The 14,731-nt window shown below is 34.6% G+C and overlaps 1 protein-coding gene across 1 annotated transcript in view; it reads right to left on the bottom strand.

Annotated features, from left to right (window-relative positions):
- Positions 1–14,731, bottom strand: part of LOC123538793 (uncharacterized) — a 229,838-nt gene that overhangs the window by 208,004 nt on the left and 7,103 nt on the right. The gene's annotated exons all lie outside the window — the stretch shown is intronic.

Below are 14,731 nucleotides of genomic sequence, written 5' to 3'. Positions count from 1 at the left end.
ATTGAACAAGCGATAATTTATCTTCCATCGTGCACCAGTCACATTGTCTCAATATTCCATATTGCTGAGAGTATCAACATATTTTATGCTTTCGTCAACGTTACAGAAAAACTTGCTTGACCTTCCCTAATGAACATCCGGTCTAGAGGTTACGGCAGTGTGCACATTTTTGGCGAAACGTAAACAAACAAAAACAGAATTTTAAATCAAAGTACTGAGAGGACTGATGGGGGCAATGCTTTGCAGTTTCAAGAATTGATGTAACCCATTCATGTCAGGGAAGTACATACAGGCATTATGTACGAAAGACCCATGGTGACATTTCAACTTCATTATTTCACGATTTCTGCTTCATGATTTCACGATGTCCACTTCATGAATTCACGAATTCACGATTTCTGCTTCCTGATTTTTACGATTTCCACTTCATGAATTCACGATTTCACGATTCCCACTTCATGAATTCAACATTTCACGAATTCACGATTTCATGAATTCACGATTTCACGAAAAAACTTCACGATTTCTTGATTTCACAATTTCACGATTTCTTGATTTCACGATTTCCACTTCATGAATTCACAATTTCACGATTTCTGCTTCCTGAATTCACGATTTCCACTTCATGAATTCACGATTTCACTATTTCCACTTCATGAATTCACGATTTCACGATTTCCACTTCACGAATTCACGATTTCACAATTTCCACTTCATGAATTTAAGATTTCACGATTTCCACTTTTCGAATTCTCGATTTCACAATTTCCACTTCATGAATTCACGATTTCACGATTTCCACTTCACGAATTCACGATTTCACTTCACGAATTCACGATTTCAACTTCACGAATTCACGATTTCACAATGGTGAAATCGTGAATTCGTGAAGTGGAAATTGTGAAATAGTGAAGTGGAAATCGTGAATTCGTGAAGTGGAAATTGTGAAATCGTGAAGTGGAAATCGTGAATTCGTGAAGTGGAAATTGTGAAATCGTGAAGTGGAAATTGTGAATTCGTGAAGTGGAATTCGTGAAGTGGAAATCGTGAAATCGTGAATTCATGAAGTGGAAATTGTGAAATCGAGAATGCGTGAAGTGGAAATCGTGAATTCATGAAGTGGAAATCGTGAATTCGTGAATCCATGAAGTGGAAATGGTGAATTCAGGAAGCAGAAATCGTGAATTCATGAAGTGGAAATCGTGAAATCAAGAAATCGTGAAGTTTTTTTCGTGAATTCGTGAATTCATGAAGTGGAAATCGTGAAATCATGAAGAGGAAATCGTGAATTCAGGAAGCAGAAATCGTGAATTTGTGAAATCATGAAGTGGAAATCGTGAAATCAAGAAATCGTGAAGTTTTTTCGTGAATTCGTGAAATCGCGAATTCATGAAGTGGAAATCGTGAAATCGTGAATTCATGAAGTGGAAATCGTGAAATCAGGAAGCAGAAATCGTGAATTCGTGAATTCATGAAGTGGAAATCGTGAAATCATGAAGCAGAAATCGTGAAATAATGAAGTTGAAATGTCACCATGGGTCTTTCGTAATTATGTAATACACTTGTGTGTGGCAAGAAATGGAGTGATTACAACTTTAACAGTGCACAACAATAAAAATTATTAACTTTGTGTTCAATACACTTCTATATTTTGTTCAAAAGGTAAAGATAAAAAATCTAGTCTTATCCAATAGCAGTTGTTCATCGACAAACAAAAACCTTTCATTGACAGGTTTGATAAAATGAAAAGATAAAGCTAGACAATGTATTTCAATCTCTTCAATACTTCTGTTTGCACTCTATGTCCTGACATCATGTGTTCTTGACAGTCTAACAGAAACAGGTAAACTTTGTAACACTTTATGAAAGTTTTTAAAGAAAGTAAAAATATTCCAATATGTGAAAGTTTAAAAGAACAGGATTTCCTTGAACTGACATTGAAAAAAAATCTAGGCTATGTTTTCTAATATGTACAATACTTATCAATTAAAAAAGTCAAGGAATGTTTTTTGTTACAAATAAGCATCATTTTAATAAGGAGTCGTCATTAGTTAACACACAAACACCTATAAAAATATTTTTATAGATTTTTTTTCCATTCCAGCTATTGCTAAAATTCAGTAACTGTTTTCTTAAAAATACACATGATATATGATGATATTATTATCCATATTGTTTGTTATGCTTGTTGATCAAAATAACATTGTCTGTTTCAATTTTAGGTTATTTAATATACACTTGTATTTCAAACTATCATTATCATAATATAACAAATACATTAAACACTATGAAAACGGTGATTCGTCATATCAATGAACCTACCGAACTGGCGTATACAGTTAGGTTCCAGTAAATTAGGATACGAAACGCCCGTGGAAAAAGAACAATATTTCTGGTGGTTCTGCCTTCGAATATCACCATCAGAAAATATTTGCACCCTCAGATAGATGAAATACATTAAACTGGTAACATAAATGTACATCTGCAGGGATGATTACCAACAAAATGAGGCCAAAATATAACGGGCACCTGTGGCAAATTATCATCGCGGAATGGTGGATTACCTCCCATAGCAAAAATTACTCGGTCTGAAAAATGATGAAAACGTATGTGTACGCGCAGTTATAACAGTATTTAGCGCACTTTTTACGTTAAACGATAATTTTCCTGCAGATAAATACCAGTTTGATCAGCGTATATTCAGGATGATCTCTCCAATACACAGTACATATCCATATCGACGCACTCTGCGAAATCTGCAATTTCGGCGGTTTCTTTGCGTCGGCACCGGCTATTTTTTGCTATAAACAGTGCCCAGGTAGGTATGGGAGGCGAAAAATCGAGCTGCCATCCATGATCATAGGAATGCTGCTCAAAAATAAGTAGAGCACGGAACATAAGAGTGTCGTTTCTATGTTTTATAGTGACTTTACTCTTTAATTATCAGCGATTTTGCTCGCAACTCGATGAAATTTGTTGATGGTGTACTGACATGGAACACTAGCCCGACTTTTTCCACAGTCTTTAACCAGTTTTTGCTTTGATATCATACATATCAAGCACACTATTGTATTCATTTATCAATATTCTTCCAAATAATAAAGATAAATAGGCCGAAATGTAAATGGATTTTTTTAAAACCACTTACTTTCGATTTTGTCGTGGCACCGGCAGTCTCTCTGCATACCAGTTTTTTTTCTCTTCTTTTTTCCACAGACAGGCTCTCTGCATTACGCATAGAGAGGCTCTAGGGCTAATGACTTTTTGGAAACATTATAGCTTAATTAATTTGTTGTGTTTATCTGACTTCTTATAACTGCCAACCTGTTTATAGCATAGCAAAGAATCGCCGGTGCCGACGCAAGAAACCGCCGATAAAGCATATTTCGCAAAGGGTCCGCCGATACGGATATGCACCGTGCAATTGTGTATTAAATTTTAATAACTATTTGAAATTCAATTCATTTTTATGCAACTTTTGTGGACAAGACATTTTGATTAACGATTTACAGTTGATTTCGAGATGAAAATCTATAATTATACATAATATAAAATCACGAATAAGGACGGTCCGATCAAGTACATAAATACGATTTTAAGCTTTAAAATGTTCTTAATAGTTGGTGTAAAACAGAAGTAAACTGTTCATAGTTGATTTTACGAATTCGAACAATGAGAGAAAAAATCTACTGACGATTGTTAGATTAGATAATAATTACAAAAAATCAAACTGTCAAATTAATTCCCCCTCCATCTTCCCCCGAACCAAATAAGTCATAAATTCAAACTGACGAATAAGTATTGATTTTTCTACCTATTCTATTTCAAGTAAAACACAGTTTTTTTTATTTTATTTTTTATTATTACCTTTTATATAGTAGTATTTTTTATCAATAACATATCTCTTGAAAATGTTTTCTTAGACATGCGAAAAGTATTTCATTTCAGCACTGTATTTTCTGAAATGATATTTTAGAAAAAAAACACCTGCACAGAAAAGATATTTTAACAGATTGCGAATCGGGATCTATAGGATGTTGCCGCATATTTATAGATTCGCCTACTGATAAACGGTACTGACCACCGCAAACTGATAAAGTTTCTCAATACACATCCACAACAGTGTCGAGGCACGGCGATGAAAAAAAATCAATAATCTATCGGCTTATCAGTGGCGTTGCAATGCCATAGTAGTTGCTATTTTCACGCATAATCATGAAGACCTTTTTTGAGCGTATTGAAACTAGTTATTGGATTTCAGAATAGGTCACATGATCAAAACAAGTGTCGGTTTTAGAATCGATCACGTGATCAAATCAAGCGTCTTTGTTATTCTTACGCATAAGAAGAGCTAATATAATTTATATTTATAATGCAGTTTAGTTTTCGTCACATACTGTTGTTAATATAAAATGTGTAGATCTATTTAATCATGTCTGGATCAAAAATATAATTGCAAAATGCAATATGAAAGTTATGTTTGGTAAATACTTTGGAACTTGTTTTCTGTGTTGTCAGGTTGGTCATAAGCTCAACAAGAAAGTTGAAAGACGGTTTGTTAAATCTGGGGTCATTGCCCCCAAAAATCACAATTTTACATTAAAACTCGATCTGATGAATGAAATTCATCTTGTATATGATCTTTTATTTGAAATCGTACATTGGTCTGCATCTGTTCTGTTTATTTTGTTCATTTTGCACATTTATGCTGCATTTTCACATTTTAGCGAACACGTGTAGTAAAATGACGATTGACATACATTTTCACAACAGCCAATCAGAATGGTTTTCCCAGATAGCAGACATGCGTTGGCCCAACGTTGGCCCAACTGCAGACTCTTCGTTGGCCCAACGAAGATTTCCAACGTTGGCCCAACGCCATTTTGCTAATTGGCGCAACGTTGGCCCAACGGTTGGTACACCGTTGGCCCAACGACTGGTATCCTACACTTATCGTTGGCCCTCCATTGGGCCAACTACTGGTATCCTACACTTATCGTTGGCCCTCCATTGGGCCAACAACATTTTTTTGTCTATTATGGTTGGTCCTACGTTGGGCCAACTCTATCTTTTTGTTGGCCGAAAGAAGGATGCCAACGCTATCCCAACGATAACGAATTTGAAAAAATAGACTAAAACTAAAATTATTTAGTACACATTTTATTTTCAAATAATTGTGATTTTGTTTAACATTTAACAAGAAGAAATCTAACATTTATTTAAAGTTTGTTTGCAAGTTTCCTGAAGAAATATAACCGAATATTTCATCACTACAACATGTCAAATATTTATTCCAGCCATTTATAAATCTATTTTTCTTTTTTCAGTCACTGATCAAATCCTTTTAAAATGAATTACTGTCTGTATTTTAACTCATTATATATCCAAGTTCTGTCTGGTTGTTTTCTTTTCTCACTGAAGTTGCAGCTTTCTATCTTTTCTTTTTTTTCCTGTGCCCCACAGTGCTAGGCGCTCAATTATTACTTTCTTGAACAGCATCCTGTAAAAAAAAATGAAAATCATAATGTTGATTAAACCATCTACGTCATATTGATAACAATATCTATACAGATGCACATAAACCTCTGGACATTTATATGAAATTTATTTTTGTCTATATTTAACCGAGAAAAATATGTTAAAATTAACGAGAATATGACTTATTTTATTTACAGAATTAAATACTCAACACTAGTACCATCCGCCAGTTTTAGATAAAAGTATTCAACATATGTTCAAGTCACATAGATACTACATGCATACAGGCTATAAAAGAAATTCTCCTTAAGATTAAACAACTTTATCAAAAAATATTGAAAAACTTCTACTCACAGTTTATAGCTAGTAGACCGGGTTTTTGTTAACATGTATAATAGTTTCCTTTACTTCACATGTCTATGCAGCTAGAAATCTCGCATAGAGAGTAAAATTAACCACATTTTCTGGGATTTTTTACATAATTCGGGTTAACGAGAGTTCATGTTCTGGAATATTCAACAGATTTATTGTAAACATTTTATGATTGTACAAAATCAGATATTTGTTATAGCAGTTTTTGTTTTCAATATTTTTTTTCACAAATTTGATTTTTCAGGTAGAAAATTTTAATAGTTCAAAATATCATTACGGCTGCAGATAAGTATTAAGTTTAGTTAGCCCGAACTATCAGATTATAAATTGGTGCAGAAAAGTATTTGATTATTAATTAAATACTGCATGTTACACCTACACAATGTGTTTACCTGTAGGTGCTTGTGATAAAACAGTCACCTGTAAAATATATAATTATTATATTATAACTTCTAATGGGCCAACGTTGGGCCAACGATGTTTTCTCGGTGTAAGTCTTTCCCTGAAAATCACTATTGGGCCAATGCAGAGATATCTTTGACTGAAATTTAAAGTTGGTTCAACGTTGGCCCAACCGCTGTATTTACAATACTTACTAATCATTGTTGGGCCAACAGTGGCCCAACAACGATTTTCCTTTGACGGTTTTCCGTCGTTGGCCCGATGATTTCATGTTTACAGGGTTGTAATCTAGAACGGAAATTCACCAGGGAAGTTCAAGCAAGTTTTTTTGTGTAATGTTGAAATTACTATAAACTACGCGTTGTTTTTCTAGGATAAGATGTATTGAAAAAATGTGACTGGTACACAATGAAATTACCGCTTGTTTGTTACCCATAGTACACATTTACCGCACTGCGTGTTTTAGGTATGAAATGCGCGATTGAAACGGGTTAGCATGACCATGGTTCTTATAGAATACCTAGGGGTAGGGTATAACACGTACGGAGGCATTTTCTTTCTGATCTGGTGCCAGTGACCAACCCTCTCATAAAGCACGTGCGGAATTCTTTTACTAAACAGAACCATTACATATAATTATCTAATTTAGGGAAAATATTTCCAAATAAATAATATCTGAATGTGAAAGCGATTTCACATTGATAACAGTTGTCATTTGTATTCTGTATAAATTAAATAAAAGTGAAAACTCCACAGGGCGCTAAACGCGACAAAAATGAAAATGTTGCAGACTCTGTTAGATTGAGCCTGTTCATGGACGGTAGTGGAAATGCATGCGACCGTCTACGCCCTCTAGCCCCGGGTTGAGCAGAACTAAACATTTAAACAAAAACAATTTAGACATATCCGCAGGTAAATTCATACTGCAGCATTTTGACAAATATTTATGGAAATAAATCAGGTCAAGTAAGGACATTCAAATATTGAATATTTTATTCATTATTTCATTTTTGTACCAACAATATCAAAGGCTAAGAGTATTAGACTGAAACAAGAGAAAACGAGGTATCGTTTTAAAAAATTTCAAATTTCAATAATCTACATAAATGTTTTTAAAATCATGTGTTTCAAACATAGGTATGACTTTTTAAATGAATTCATGATTCGATTTTCTAGACATATACCAGCACTAATAACAGTACATGTTTAAATTTGAAAGGAAAATTATATATATTGAATAAATCAGCTGACATTAGTCTTAAAATAATGCATCCTTTAATAAAAAATATTCATGTGAGGACAATGAAAGTAAAGTCAAAGGACATTTTTAGAACAATTGATTAAACAAAACTTTGAGTTTTCCGACTAATCTTTTCCATTCTTGTTTGAATATGGTGCCGGTTGCAAAGTACAAAAAGAAGTTAAAAGAAAAGTTACTCCACAACAAAATATAGATTATAAGTGTCAATAGCCGCCATTTAGCAATTTCATCGTCATCAAGCCGTTCCAGCTGTCCCAGAATAATGGCATAAATACAATATGGAAGTGTAGTTATCAGGAAAAATACACTAATTGTCAACAAAAGCCTTGTTGATGACCGCCTTCTATCCACAATTCTGTGTCTGTTAGTAGATCGTGTTTGATCGTCTGTACCATGTCCTAGACGTGATGCATTATTAGTGCCGCCGACACCTCTTTCGAGGTTAATAGTTGCTATTTGTTGCGTTCGACCATCATCACGATTCCGAGTTATAACTGTTCCAGATGCCTGTGTATTTGCAACTGAAGGTTGCACACGTGAAAAAGATTTCCGCTTTAACAATAGCACTATTGCTATATTTGCATTTCCTATGAATATGATAATAGCAGGAAAAACTGTATAAAACACCAAAACAAGTATAGCCCATGAACCACGATAAAACTGCTCATACTCCTCACTTGTGAACGTGCAATCCTGACGACCTTGTCCTTGTTTTGAAGCTGTTTGAATGGCCTTGTATGATGATCCAGTAATCAAGTGGATATTTCCAATTATTATGATTAACAAGGTGACCAAGGAAACAATTAGAGAATTTTTTGGAGAAAGTTTAGATCTTGCGGTCAATGGAGCCTTCGTTACAAAAGTTCTTTCAAGAGTCATTAAAACCAATAACCAAACTGAAAAAGCTCCAGAGGTAAAACGAAGCCACCTATAAAACTTGCAGTACGTTTCGGAAAAATCAGCGATTTCTTTTCCGGTTATAGTGTACACTGTATCGTTTAAAACTACAGTGAACAGAAACACTATATCCGATCCAGCCAAAAAAAGTAAATATATTGTTGTCGAGTACTTCCGGATCCGGGGTCTTGAAAGAACTATAAAGTTTAGAATATTTCCACACAAACCTGTTACAAATAAAATAAAAGGCACAATTCTCCATATCCAATATACAGATTTACACTCCACTGTTCCATAATTTGTGCAGTTAAAATACCAGAGGTCTACAGAGGAAATATTTTGCATCGTTTCATATTTCCTATTTATTGCAAGCAATTCAAATTCTGAACTGTTGTGTTTTCCGTGAAATTGTGGACTGAGTACTAGTCTAGCTTAAGGCACCTATATATATATTTATTATCTACTTCCATTTATCAAAGTACATTGTCTCAAGAGAGTTATGAGACCAGCAATTTATTAACATTTGAGATTTAATATCAGATTTGATGTTTTTCAATTAATCAAGAAATGGTCAATATTTTCTAGCTATTGACTTGTATTTTATATAATGCAAGGATTTTGTTTTTGTTCTACAGCACATTCTAAACGTCTCTGCCATGTCATATATTGTGTAACTTTTTATCATATCAGAAAAAAATACACACATTGGTAAAAAAAAAGCCTTGTCGATGATCGTCTCCTATCCGCAATTCTGTGTCTGTTAGTCGATCTGGTTTGATGGTCTGAACCATGCCCTAGATGTGATGCATTATTAGTGCCGCCGACTCCTCCGTCAGGGTTAATAGTTGCTATCTCTTGCGCTCGAACATCGTCATGACTGCTGCATATGAGAAAAAGATTTTTGCTTTAACAATAGCACATTTGCTGTATTTGCATTTCCTATGAATATGATAAAAGCAAGTAGAACTGTATAACACACACAAAAAAAACAAGGACAGCCCATATACCCCGATACAACCTCTCGTATCCCTCACTTTTGTAAGTATAGGTTAGTCGTGGAAGCTGACTGAACGGTCTTGTATGATGATCTAGTAATCAAGTGGATATTTCCCAGTGTTATGATTAAAAGGATGATCAGGGAAACAATTAAAGACATTTTTTAAGAAAGTTTAGATCTTGTGATCAATGGAGCCTTGGTTACACAAGTTCTTTCAAGAGTCATTAATATATTTATTTTTGTTGGGTGTAACGTAGCACCGACACACATATATTCATATAGCGATTTTCCAGCTTTGACGGTAGGGGAAGACCCCAGGTGCCCCTCCATGAATTATTTCATCACGAGCGAACACCTGGGTAGAACCACCGACTTTCCGTATGCCAGCTGGATGGCTTCCTCACATAAAAGAATCAAACGCCCTGAGTGAGGTTCGAACCAATATCGGTGAGGGGCAAGTGATTTGAAGCCAGCGACTTTAACCACTCGGCCACGGAGGCAGCCTAGTTTTGGAGAAAGTTTATATCTTGTGGTCAATGGAGCCTTGGTTACAAAAGTTCTTTCAAGAGTCATTAATATATTTATATTTTTCTTGTTGGGTTTAACGTCGCACCGACACAATTTTATGTCATATGGCGATTTTCCAGCTTTGGTGGTAGAGGAAGACCCCAGGTGCCCCTCCGTGCATAATTTCATCACAAGCGAGCACCTTGGTAGAACCACCGACCTTCCATAAGCCTGCTGGATGAACAGTCAATAATAAAAATAACCAAACTGAAAATTCTCCAGAGGTAAAACGATACCATCTGTAGATCTTGCAGTACGTTTCTGAAAAATCAGCAGGTTTTTTTCGGTAATACTGTACATAGTATTGTTTTAAACTATCGTGAACAGAAACTTCTGTGTCATGACTTTAATAATTGACATTAAGTGTGTAACTTTTTACAAACAATACACTTATTGTTATTTAAAGCCTTGTCGATGATCGTCTCCTGTCCGCAATTCTCTGTCTGTTAATAGATCTTGTTGATGGTCTGTACCATGCCCTAGACGTGTTGCCTATGAATATAATAGCATGTAGAACTGTATAACACACCAAAAAGCAAGGACACCAATATACCCCGATATAACCTCTCGTATCCCATGCATGTGTAAGTACAGGTTAGGCGTCTTTGTTTTTGCCTGGAAGCTGTCTGACTGATCTTGTATGATGATCCAGTAATCAAGTGGATATTTCCCACTGTTGTGATTAACAAGGAGACCAAGGAAACAATTAATGACATTTCTGGAGAACGTTTCAATCTTGTGGTCAGTACAAAAGTTCTTTCAAGAGTCATTAATTAATTTATTTATTTTTGTTCGGTTTCACGTTTCACCGACAAAATTATAAGTCATATGGCGCCTTTCCAGCTTTAATGGTGGAGGATGACCCCAGGTGTCCCTCCGTGCATTATTTCATCACAAGCAGGCATCTGGGTAGATCCACCGAATCCCGTAAGCCAGCTGGATGAAGAGTCATTAATACATGTACCAATGACCAAACTGAAAAATCTCCAGAGGTGAAACGAAGCCACCTATAAATCTTGCAGTACGTTTCTGAAAAATCAGCAATTTCTTTTCCGGTTATAGTGTACAAAGTATTGTTTTAAACTACCGTGAACAGAAACCTGCCAAAATAGTAAATATATTGTTGTCGATATTTTAATGATCCGGAGTCTGGAAAGAACAATACAATTTAGAATATTTCCACACAAACCTATTACAAATAAAACAAAAGGCACAATTCTCCATATCCAACCTTCACTGTTCCATAATTTGTGCAATTAAAATACCAGAGGTCTACAGAGGAAATATTTTGCATCATTTCATATATCCTATTTATTAAAAGCACTGTTGTGTTTTACGTGAAATTATGGACTAAGTACTAGCCTAGCTTAAGGCACCGCTATATATTTATTATCTACGTCCATTTATCAACGTGAATTGGCTCAAGAGAGTTGTGAGACCAGGAATTTATTAACGTTTAAGATTTAATATCAGATTTGATGTTCGTTTTCAGTTAATCAAGAAATGGTCGATATTTCTAGCTATTAGCTTTTATTTTATATAATGCATGTTAAGAAATGTTTTTATTTTATATAATACATGTTAATGATTTTTTTTTATTTTATATAATGCATGTTAAGAGTTCGGTCCATGTTTCGGAGGAAAAAAAGTTCGAACATCACCAAATCATAGAAAGAAAGAATTGTTTTACATGAATATTATACAGCATATAAAGCATTTATATTATTCTACAAAATCATTGTTAATTTACTATTATATATGCATTGAATTATGGTAAGGGACTGCATGAAGGGGCCACACTTCTGGACAGTTCAACTCCTTTAAAAAGGTCACCATTTTTAAAAAGCTGTTACATGTCTTCATTTTGATGCATTTGCAACAATGTTCCAGTGTTTAAACTTTACATAACTAGGTTAAACATCGTTTTTGACAATTTTTTTAATGTTATGTCTTTACAAATGGCATTGCTTTTTAAAGAGGGGTAACTCTTTTAGAATATTTTAAGTATCCGATTCTACGGGACAGAATGGTAAAAATGTATTGGACAGATAGGAAGTTTTAAAGATGTTTTTCGTTTTCTAAAAATTTCTGTGGTTTTGTGATATACTACTAAACCATAAGGATTTTGTTTTGTTTTAAGATTAATTCTAAACGTCTGTGCAGTGATTTTAATGACTGACATATAGTGTGTAACTTTCTGTCATATAAAATACACTTATTGTTAATATAGGTCTTGTCGTTGATCGTCTGCTATCCGCAATTCTGTGTCTGTTAGTCGATCTGTACATAGTATCGTTTTAATCTACCAGCCAAAATAGTAAATATAATTGTTGTCGATTACTTAAGGGTCAGGGGTCTTGAAAGAACAATGGAATTTAAAATATTTCCACACAAACCTATTACTAATAAAACAAATGGCACAATTATCCATATCAAATTTACAGATTTACATTCTACTGTTCCATATTTTGTGCAGCTAAAATGCCAGAGATCTACAGAAGAATTATTTTGTATCGTTTAATATATTTTAATGAAAGTAATCTATCTTTTTAAACGCTGTGTTTTCTGTGAATTTGTAGAAACGGCTATATAGACTAGTATATTCATCTACTTCCATTTATCTACGTGCTTTGTCTCAACAGAATTGTGAGATCGGGAATTTTATAGCGTTTAGGATTTAATACCAGTTTCAATTAATCAAGAAATTGTCAATATCATCAAGCTTTTCACTTAAATTTGATGTATTTAAAGATTTTTTTAAGATTTATTCAAAACTTAAAGACATATGGTATCTTATTTTTATATGTAAACAGTTGCGTATAAAACTGCAGTATAGTTTCGTTTAGTTCTTTAAAAAAATGTTCGTGTGCATGCATGACTGACAAATATTTTGAATTGTATGTTTAGTGAAAGAACAATAGTTATATAAACTATAATACTTTTAAACAGTATTCGCTGGACACTTTTTCGTCGATTTCTTGGTTATTTCGTCAATTCACGACATTAAATCCGAAACAACAAACAAAATTCTTAAGTACTGTATCTTCGAAATCGGAAATCTACTAATTCATGTCGCTAAAACATAGCAGTTTTTCTATAAAGCATGAAATTTTATTCCCACGAAATTAAATGATTCTACTGTAATTCGCTGTTCAATTTTCATGAGACAGAACCATTACTTTCTATAATTTGATGCCGTTTGACTTTTTTTCTCTCAAAATATGGGGCTAACAACTTCACAGAATTATCAATTTTGGTCAACAGATGGCCCCTAATGTTTTGATTTAGTTTATGTCCGCCTAAGGCAAGATAGGTACAGCTATGGAAGGTACTCATACTGAACTGTGGTGACTAAAAAAGAATAGCGCGTCATACCGATATCTGACGTCAATACTAACGTAAAGCAATAGCTCCTTATAGGTCGGAGACCATCAATTCAAAAGTGTGCAAGGAACTTACTGGGAATGAGGTAAGTGTACACCTGCGAAAAAGATAAGGTTTGCCTGTTTTGATTGGTCAGTCATGTAATCAAACAAAAGTAGTGATTATTTTTCAAAATTTATTTATTTTATTTATTTTTTTTTTTATCTACATTTTTTTACAAAGAATAATTTTATGTGAATCACAAGAAACTTTATCAAACGAATTTCTACAACCAAGCCAACGATGAAAACAGGGGGTCATCTCATACGCACAATGGGAAAACAATTTGTGGTGTAGTGACGACCAGGTAAAAATGTAACAGGAATGCGATTCTACTCCTAGGCATGCATTTATTAAATTTAAGTTAGACTTATGACCGGTACATATTGCCACTATCAGTTTGCTTAGATCGGTTAAAGAGATTTTGAAGATTCACGTAGTTTCATTTCAATATACCTTTATCAAAAACATGAGCAATGAGAATGGTTCAAACATGTAGGGAGTCAATGGTGCCAACATATAGGTAGTCAACTGCGCCATGGTAAGCAGGTTGGACTACTACATCAAGTGGGTGATTTAATCAAATTGGTAGTTTCCAGCAGTATCGGCCTATAGACTGAATGCTGGCTATGTGTATATGACGCCTTCTCGGCTGGAAGTAAATTTTTTCCATCTCACCCGCGGACTACCCACGTAAAATAAGAAACAGACTACCCACGTAAAATAAGAAACTTTTCTACTTTAACATTGTAGGACACAGGCCCGGCAAAAAATTGTCCACAACAAGGGTCATAGCTCAATGAAGTTCTGATTGTATGAGCATGCCCACTTCATGTTGGTGTATACCAAATTTCATTTCAACTAGAGGCAGGCGAGTACACAATGTTCTGATGCAGCTGTACTATTCTGACGTCTAAGGGCCATAACTCCAGAAAAAAATCAAACATGAAAGTTCCGATGATCTTACCAACAGCATGTATACCAAGTTTTATTTCAACCGAATGGATATTGTAGGAGTTGAGCACAGTATTGACGGACAGAGGGGTAATTCAAACACTGTACCCCATGGGTCTTCGACACCGAGTACCGCATTACCCTGGAATGCAGGCAAGTCCTAACAATATATACAACTCGTTTAAATGGGTCAACCGTGTTGTTGTACTTGAAAAATAGAATGGCCCGGTTTATAGGTGGGTCAGGGCTACGATATGTTTTGTATTTTGCCATCAAAAGTTCTTCAAAATGCTTCTTCCCTTCCGTTCGGATCCGTCCATCCCGTCTGGGAAAGGTCCATCACTCAAGAATATTTGGGACATGAAAGCCCAGAATATATG

The sequence above is a fragment of the Mercenaria mercenaria genome, chromosome 18 (assembly GCF_021730395.1).
Source record: "Mercenaria mercenaria strain notata chromosome 18, MADL_Memer_1, whole genome shotgun sequence".
NCBI lineage: Eukaryota > Metazoa > Mollusca > Bivalvia > Venerida > Veneridae > Mercenaria > Mercenaria mercenaria.
Note: the sequence above shows the minus strand (reverse complement) of the source record. Positions and strands in the feature narration are given on the sequence as shown.